Consider the following 9,325-nt stretch of genomic DNA (forward strand, 5'->3'; position numbering starts at 1 on the left):
GTCCATGTCTGGATTCGAGTTCGGATCCTCTGTACACATGATGGGGATTTGACACCTGTCCCTAAATTCATGTGAAGCTTGAGCTGAGCCTGTGTAAGGTTAATAAGCTAGGGCTATCCATAGATTAGTTGGGTCTGAGTGTGACCCACGCACCCTATAGCCCATAGGGCCTATTTTAGGGTCTGTACTGTAATTAATAGGGCCCAAAACAGACCCTACTATTAATAGGGCTTATCAGGTACCCAAATAAGACTATTATAATTGATGGGACTTTGTATTTTTAGGGATAACAAATAATTGACAGACCTTGAGAATTAATTCTCTTATTCTCTATTCTCATTTCTCAAATCAATTTGTAAATCATCATTCTAAAAAATAATTATTTAGATGTTTCTTATGAAATTTATTATAAATAAATTATGACAACACATGCATGCATGCATACATCTTGACCGTGAGTATTTCTGTAAATAACATTCTTTCACTTCTAAGGTTGTAAGACAAAACAGATAAGCTACCCTGTTCAGATCTTCTACCAACTAACGCTCCCAACTTGCCACTATAAGGGAGATGTTTTTCATGTACAGCTGCGATAACTTGTTAGAAGAGTGTTGGGATGAACATTTTATTGGTAGCAGATCACTACCCCTTTCTCCATCTCTCACCTGTTTCCTTCCCCACTTATAAAATTACTTTGGGACTTGTTTGGGAGGGTTTATAACTTTATTTCAGCTACTTTGAAGGAGCCACAGCAAGGGGTTATAATACACATAGTTGAGTAAAAATGGTTATAAAATCAAGTTCAAAGTATTGATCTACCCAATATGCATGAACATGCATATAGAGTGTTTCAACTGAAATAAAAATTAATTTTTTACTCATTTATGTATCGTTTAAAATCATGAGTTTTGGAAACGACCGAAAGAACCTTCACTTACAGAACTAGCAGTCTTCGACCGCCTCCTGTTTCGGTTAGCGGGTTACGGGCTCTTGGCTTAGATCAAAGCAAATCTTTCCTTCCAGCAATTTTTTCGGAAAAAAAAAAAAAAAAAGATTTTATCCATTTACCACCGACCCACAATAATACCTTTGTTACCGTGACGGATGCTAGGGGGAATAAAAAAACTGGGGCTTCCGCAGGTTGTAAATTGCAAGACCTTGTATTTTATATATATTTACACAGTATTTGTACTCCTATCAAACTGAGCCAAAAAATAAAATTTAATCTGCAACGTTACATCTCCAAATGAAAGTTCAAATAGTAAAAGATTCATGGTTTGACTTTTTTTTGGGGGGTTAGAACATCACTTGACCATTAAACCACATACGATAGACATATATAATATATTTATATACTGTTGAAATTTTGTCAAATTATATATTTGAGATACGTTAGGCAACCGATATGTATTAATATGTTAATATATGATTAATCATATATGTATAAATATGTTCACGTGACATCACGTGATTATTGTGTCACTTCTTGACCAACCATATATACCAGATTCTCATTGCAACGTGATCTAGAATAGTCATTTACAACTTAGACCAACCATATATACCGAATCAGCGAATTTTCCTCCCAGAAAAAAAGGAAAGTAGGGTGGTCGAATCCATCGTAAAGTCAGCTTTAAATTAAACGTGATGAGAACGATCATTAGTCAACAGATCAAACAAACAAGCACAATCCTTGCATTCAAAATAAAAAAGATTGACCATTGACTAAATAATCCCATCCGAGTGTAAGTGGGCCCTAACTCTTTTACAATACCTGTCAGACTGTCACTCCTCACTTGCATTTATTTTGGGTTAAGATAGTAATTAACGAAACAAGATCTGCTCTGATAAATGGGCGCCTCACATGCACATTCACCGTGCATTGGGAACATCTTCCGTCAATAATAATTAATAAATGCAGGAGATGTTTTGAATGCATGGTAGGATGTGCTTATGAGGCGCCTGTGAAGCGTCAGGTGTGTGGAGCAGATCCGGTATCTTAATTAACCATGTATATTGGTCAAAATCGTTAATTTCAAAATGAATATCGGATCGGAATCGGGAATCTTGCAGCAAATATATATACGGAATCAGAATGCGAGACGGTGCCGCGTGATAACGTGGAAAAGCCGAAAAGTGAAACTATCACGGGACGGGGATCAAGAATAAAGATGATGACGACTGTTTCTTCTCCGATAAAATGATGGAGGGATACAACACGAGGAGCGGTGGTTGGTGGGGCCATCACCAAGGGCTCTGCCCTTCGGCATCGGCAACTACCGGCGCGCTGTGCCCTATAACGATGCAGCCGCTAAATTTGGGAAACCTCCAAATGCTCGGCTATGTAAAGTCTGGGCTAAATTTAGGGATGTCCGAAGATAGTGATTAGCGGGACGTCCGGTGCAACCTGATGTGATCAACCAGATGCCAATATCCAACGCTCCCGACTCCCTCAAAAGGAGTCCGGATCACGTGCCAACAAAATATGTCTCAACCCTCTACCAACTTATATGTTTGGCAAACAGCCTGATGTGTGAGTTGAAAGCATATTTCTGATTTTCATTGCAGAGTTATAACTTGTAAGTATTCAAAATGTCAAAATCCTATGTTCTATACACCAATGCTTGCCCGTGAATTGGCATTAATTCCGAGCTGACACCCACCCCAAATATACTTTGAGCCTATAAATTCTGACCCTGGGCTGCATCATCATTCTCCCTATTTTATTTTTTCAGAAAATGATATATATTTTTTGGTTTGGAAATGTTGTTGTCAGATAGTACGTTTCCTAGAGCAATAGCAATATTTTATGTTTGGTACCAGTGTTCCATATATATTTTCAACAATGGTACCCATTATAAGAAGTGACACGTCACTGCCACATCATGTCTTCGTTGGCAAGCTCCAATTTGAGAAAGCATCAAAATTGGCATTGCTCCAAACCACTCCTTCTTGATTTCTAAGGCATGGTTTAGAGCACTATTTTTTATGGAAAAATGGTTCCAAATAAACAGACGTTTCCTGGAGCATTGTTTTTTTCCTACGTGGCGCTGAGTGTCACTATTTTATGGAGCAATGACATCGATGCCAAACAAACGCATGATCTTACACTGAACATGACAAGTACCACTTTTATGGTGGGTTCCAGTCTCATGGTGAAATGTGCGGTGCTAGATCAAATTGGTAGAGGACTGGAATGTATTTTGTTGGCAGAAGATCTCAACTCCCCTTAAAGGATAAACCCACCACTTCATTGTTCACAACTTCGCGGCATTCTATGGTGGGTGGGCCGATGTGGTCAAACAAATGCATCCACATAAAGCATTCGACCCAGATGGTTTCACAACATACTTCTATCAATACTATGGGAATCTAGTGGGCCCTAACATTCATAATCTCATTCTCCACTTCTAGTTATAGACCAATCAGTTTATGCAATGTACAATACAAAATTATCTCTAAATGGTTGGTCTCAAGAATGCAACTAATTCTTCAAGAAATAATCTCTCCATTCCCGTTAGGCTTTCTCAAGAATAGACCACATCCTCTTGATGAAAGAAATTAATCACAATGTGCACCCAAAAAAAAGGGAAAGGTTTCGTAGCCCTCAAACTAGATGTGTCAAAAGCCTCTGATAGGATGGACTGGTCTTTCATATACCATGTTCTAAAGAAAATGAACTTCCTTGACAAATGGAGCAATCTAATCCAACAGTGTATTACCATAGCAACCTCTTCAGTTAAGTTCACCGGCAAAACTCATAGCCACTTCAACCTCAAGCGAGGTTTGAGACAGGGAGACCCACTATCTCCCTATTTATTTATCTTGGGCATGGAAGTCCTCACTCAATTACTTTTAGGCCCCGTTCGCTTTTCGATAAGTTACTTGCCCGGGTAAATGCAATTACCTAGTTAAGTTTTTTTTGGGAAACACTTACCCGGGTAAGTGCATTTACCCATGTTCTTTTATTTCCTAGGTAAATAAGGTAAAAACCATTTTAGCCTTAAAAATCCATTATTAAAAAGGGCATTTTTGTACCATTTAAGTGTTAGCAACTTCTCCCTTGGGCCTGGGTAAGTGATACCCAGGAAAATAAACTTTCCCTGATCCCCACATAAACCTGAAAAATGAACATGGGATTCTTGGTCAATGGGAACCAAAATCCCATTGACTAACTTTCCCCCCTCTCAAAATCCAAAAAACGAACACCCCCTTAAAAGCTCAAGCCGACGGTTAAATTAAAGGAATTAAAATATGCAACTCAGGAACTTGAATTATTCACCTCCTATTTGCAAATGATTGCATCCTCTTCTTCTGCAAGGTAGACATATTGCAAGTCAGATCTCTAGCTTCCATCCTTCACACTTTTGAATCATTATCAGGTCAGAAAAATCAATTGTATTAGCTTCACTAGAAATGTTCCAAGGCATCATCAAAAATTGTTCTTGAATATCCTAAAGGTCAAAAAACCCCTTCATGGCTCCAAATATTTGAGTGCGAAGATTGGGGTAAACTCCCGCTACATATCATCCCACAAAGAGGTCCTTAAAACGTATAATAGCTAGAATGAACTCTTGCAGTTCTAAGCTGCTATCACAGGCTGGTCGCACCACTCTAATAAAAGCAGTACTTCAGTCCATTCCCATCTACTCAATGGCAATAGCCATCTTGCTTGAGCTCGAATCCAGTGGACCTGTTGGTCCATGGGAAGCGTGCACCTTCCAATACAGTTTAAACACGTCGCCTAAAGACATTTAAGAGGCAAACTAATGGAGTTTTTCATTTAACAGTGAGTCTAATGGTTGGACCGGGTTCAAAAACAAACTAATGGACCAAGGAGACCTTACCAACTTGCTGGTTGGCACCTTGCATAAAGTTTCATAAATCTCAACCTAGAAACATGTCTCCTCATAAAAACTCTCTTGTGTCTTAATTTCCTTTATTAAAATCTATCATTACTCTCTCTCCCTCCTTCTTTCCCAATAGTCAATGTTTGTAACATCTTCACTCATCTCATTCATTACTCTCTCTCTCTCTCTCCCTCTTTCCCAATGGTCTTGGGTGCTCATGAAACAAAATTAACTAACATGTGGCAACAAGGTAGCCTCAAAGCTTAAGAAAAAATTAATTAAAATTTATAAATTGGTAAAACTAATTTATAAAATACCAAGCTAGAAGTGGCGGAGTCGGGAATTTTTCTTTTTTCTTTTTTTTTCTTCTTTTTTTTTGGGGGGGGGAGGGGGAAGTTAAACAAGATAATGAGATAGAGAGTAAAAGAGGTATGGTTTGGAGGAAAAATGGCTTGAGAAATTTGGGGTCTATTACATGTTTTTTTACAGAAAAATAATCGTTTTTTTTTTTTACTTTGAGAGTTTGAAGAGCCTTAGTGAGTGATCCTTTACAATTTAATTCAAGTTTTGGGGGGGAGGGGGGGCCAAAGACCCACTTTCTTTACAATTTACCCTACTTCCACTTAGTAACCAAATAAATAATGATTTTAACATAAAAGTTTGGGGGGCCAAGGACCCCCAACCAATATACTTGGCTCCACCCCTACAAGTTAGAATGATAAAAGGTAAAAAAAAAATTAGAAAAAATTTGGGGGGCCAAGGACCCCCCACCATAAATGGTTTTAGATTTATGGTCATCTAATAATTTAGAAGAAAGGAAACAATTTAGTTAATTTGGTCTATGCAAAAAAAAAACAATAAAAATAAATAAATCTATTAGAAAAGGAAATGAGAAAATAACAAAATTGGGATGTTAGATTTAGAATAATAAAAAATCTCATTTGATTTATCTAGGAGAAACTAAGAACTTGATTGACCCTTTTTGCCTCAAGGCTTAAGCCTCATAGATTTTGATGTGAGAATTAAACCTTTGTCATAATGAGGCATAAGCCTCAAGGCCTGAGGCATAGTTTGGAGCATAAAAAGGTGTATGTTTCAAGTGTCAATGATTTTAAGTCTTACGTCAAAATCTGTTAAGCTTAAGCCTTGAGGCAAAATTTATGCGTCTAAACCCAAGGTATACGCCTCACGCCTCAAATCTTAAGCATTTTAAAATAAATGATGGCAATTTTGGGCACTCACAAATGAAATAGAAACTTTATTCTACTCTTTCTAACAAACCCATAACCTTCAAAGTTTCACGGTACCGAAGTTATTACTTTATTGGCAATTTCTTATCAAAACCTTCTCATAGAAAGTATTATGGTAATAGTTTTTAACAAATACAGATTAACTAATACATTGTGAGAGGAAGAGGCTGGTTGAGATTTAAATGAAAATCAATTTTCTAAGTTGTAACATCAGGGTTAGAGAGCACAAGCAATCTTGCAAACTAACCATAATAAACAAGATATTTAGTGTCCTACATTTCATTCTAATATACTTTCTTGGCGTATATTCAAATAAAAAAGTAATGTGCAGTAGTGGTTACGGCCTTACGCTCAGTTTGGAAGGTAGAATGCAAAACCATTGATTGCATTCTGGACGAGTATGGATGTAATGCTTTCTTTTATCCATGTACAGCATTTTTCAGTATTACAGAGAGATTAAGGGTGAAGACGGAGTAGGGTGCATGAGGTTTATTAACCTTATCATGAAAAGCCTATAGTTGATTAAAGGTGAAATGAAATCGATTGTCTGGACGGTTTTCAAGCCGAACCGTCCATCCATCCGAAATCAACTACGGTTTGAATATGATCAAACACATCCCAAAAACTGAGTACTAGTTGTAGAGAAATGACATTCCTTCTAACTTTTCAAGTCATCTGTCAAATAGTGGTTGGCCTTCTTCTGTATATTTTAACACTTGAATATTTTCAACATACAGATTTGCTATTCAAGTTAGTCGAGAGATTAGGAATATTATCTATTTCCTTATTGAAAATCAGCTTCCAAGGAAACTATCGGTCCTTTTTTATGTGCAACCAAATTATACAGCAAATTCTCACACTTCTCATTAAGACTATGTTTGGTTTGAAAGAAAAGGTATTATACCTTTTTCTTTCAAACCAAACACAACCTTAAAATAAAAACACATCTACTTCTAACATTGTTCCACATATTTTCCATTTATTGTTCCGTGGAGATTGATTTGGGCTCGTAAGTACTTATCTAACCAAAAAACAAAGAAACCACCCTTGTAAGAATAAATGTCAAATCATGATGATGTTTTTATCCTTAAAACAAATACTTTTTGACTAATGATGATTTGTAGGATGTCTCTTTAGAAAGGGAGATGTGCCAAATCACCACCCATGTAGATTTTATGGTGACATTTGAATCTTGAATTTACATGTACAATGTATAGGGCATCAATTACTATGTATAAATGAAATAGAAAAAAAAATGGTAGGAGTACGGATAGGCCCAATGCAGAATTTTGATTTTCTCTGCAGATATAAACATTCAAAATGTCACCCCTCTCAAGAATTTGTACTCTTTTAATTCTCAATTCTATTCATTTGTATAAGTGCAAATTATCCAAGTCTAAATTGCAATTGAAACTTATTAGGTCTGGTATTTCTAAACCTTATATTTGCATTGTACATATTTATATTTGCATTCTTTCCAAACTAAGCCTTATTTTTTTCTTAACAGGTCCAAATTGAGCCTTACTGAGCCTTATATTTGTGTTCTTTCCAAACTAAGCCTTTAGAAACAGAATAATGCCTATCCAACTTAAGGTTTTTGATACACATGATATTGGAGACAAAGAAACTGAACTGACTCTCTAAGGGGCTATTCAACAACATGGTTGGTTTTGTATTTGCTGATGTGGTGGTTGTTTTTTCTTTTCAAAAACAAAACCAACAATGCTCCAGAAACACCCCTAAATAGCTCAATACCGAGATACATCCAAAATAAATTAATTTCAAAGATCAAATAATAATTGTATATTAGAAGAGGAGAGAATAATAAAATTAAACTTTGCCAAATTTTTTTTATGGTAAAAAGGTGAGCTACACAAGCCTGGGGGTAGCTCTTCCCCTTACATCTGCATCACAAATAAAATTAAAACCACAAGACCTAAACTCATTACTAGCCTTTCGATTATTAAGAGCTTTACAAGCTAACTAATCAGCCGCTTTCTGATACGTATGCTTGAATCTGATATTCAAGCTAAAAAATTCAACAAGGTTCCAACATTCCCTAATGATACTAAACAATATCCACGGGGATGAGACTCGACCATTGAGACAATCTATAACCAGTTTAGAGTCTTCTTCAATGGTGATTTGTAGATCCCTGAAGTTAATCGCGATGTTAATAGCCTCCCATGCAGCCCACACTTCCGCAAGGTTGATCGTCGTAATACCAGTCCCAATCGCTTTGGTCTCAAGGACATTACCTTGATGGTTCCTAGCAACACACCCAATGGCACAATTGCCATTAATCGAACAAGAAGCATCAAAGTTGATTTTGATGCAATCAGTTTTGGGCCTATACCACTGAACAAGATTTAAAATTTTACTGTTAGTGTTACCCATGCAAGAAGAAACTTCTTTAATTTCATCCAAGTAAGTAAAAGCTCTACCAATAATATTCTTTGCATTACTGTAACCTCCATTAAAACATTTATTATTTCTATTCTTCCATATGAACCAAGAAACACAAGCAAATTTTTCTCTCAGGAAATTATCCCTGGAATAACCATTCGGCTTGCTTATAAAAGACCACCACTGACTAACCGACGAAAATGAGTTCCCAAGAATCGGAAATTCCTCATCTAATCTATACCAAATTTGTTTAGAGACTTCACATTTAATAAACAGGTGGTCAATGTCCTCTACCTCCCCACAAAAGACACAAGTTGGATCAATCCCAAAACCCCTGGATGTGAGATTATTTTTTATGGGAAGTCTTTTATTTAACAAGAGATAAAGAAAAAATTTAATTTTTGGGGGGAGCATGAGTTTCCAAAAATTTATTTGATAGTTGATAGCAAGACACTCACCACCATTAAAACGACACTCCTCTTCATAAGATGTTTTAACCGAGAAGTTACCATCCGGGGTGAATTTCCAAACTCTTTTATTTTCATAGTCCCCAAGGGGAATCAATATAGGTTTGATAAGCTGCCAAACTTGATGAGTGGTAATAGACTTAATAAGATCCTCCTTCCACACTCTCATTTCAAGGTCAATTACCCCACTAACAGTCAAATCCATGTCAAACAAATCACTCCTATTATTAAGTTCAATCAGAGGACCATTACCATCCCATGAATCCAATCAGAAATTTACATTTCTTCCATTGCCAATTCTCCACATGGAACCCCTTTTAATAAGCTCTCTTGAAGAAAAAATACCTCTCCA

The sequence above is a fragment of the Nelumbo nucifera genome, chromosome 1 (assembly GCF_055504915.1).
Source record: "Nelumbo nucifera cultivar China Antique chromosome 1, China Antique-T2T, whole genome shotgun sequence".
NCBI lineage: Eukaryota > Viridiplantae > Streptophyta > Magnoliopsida > Proteales > Nelumbonaceae > Nelumbo > Nelumbo nucifera.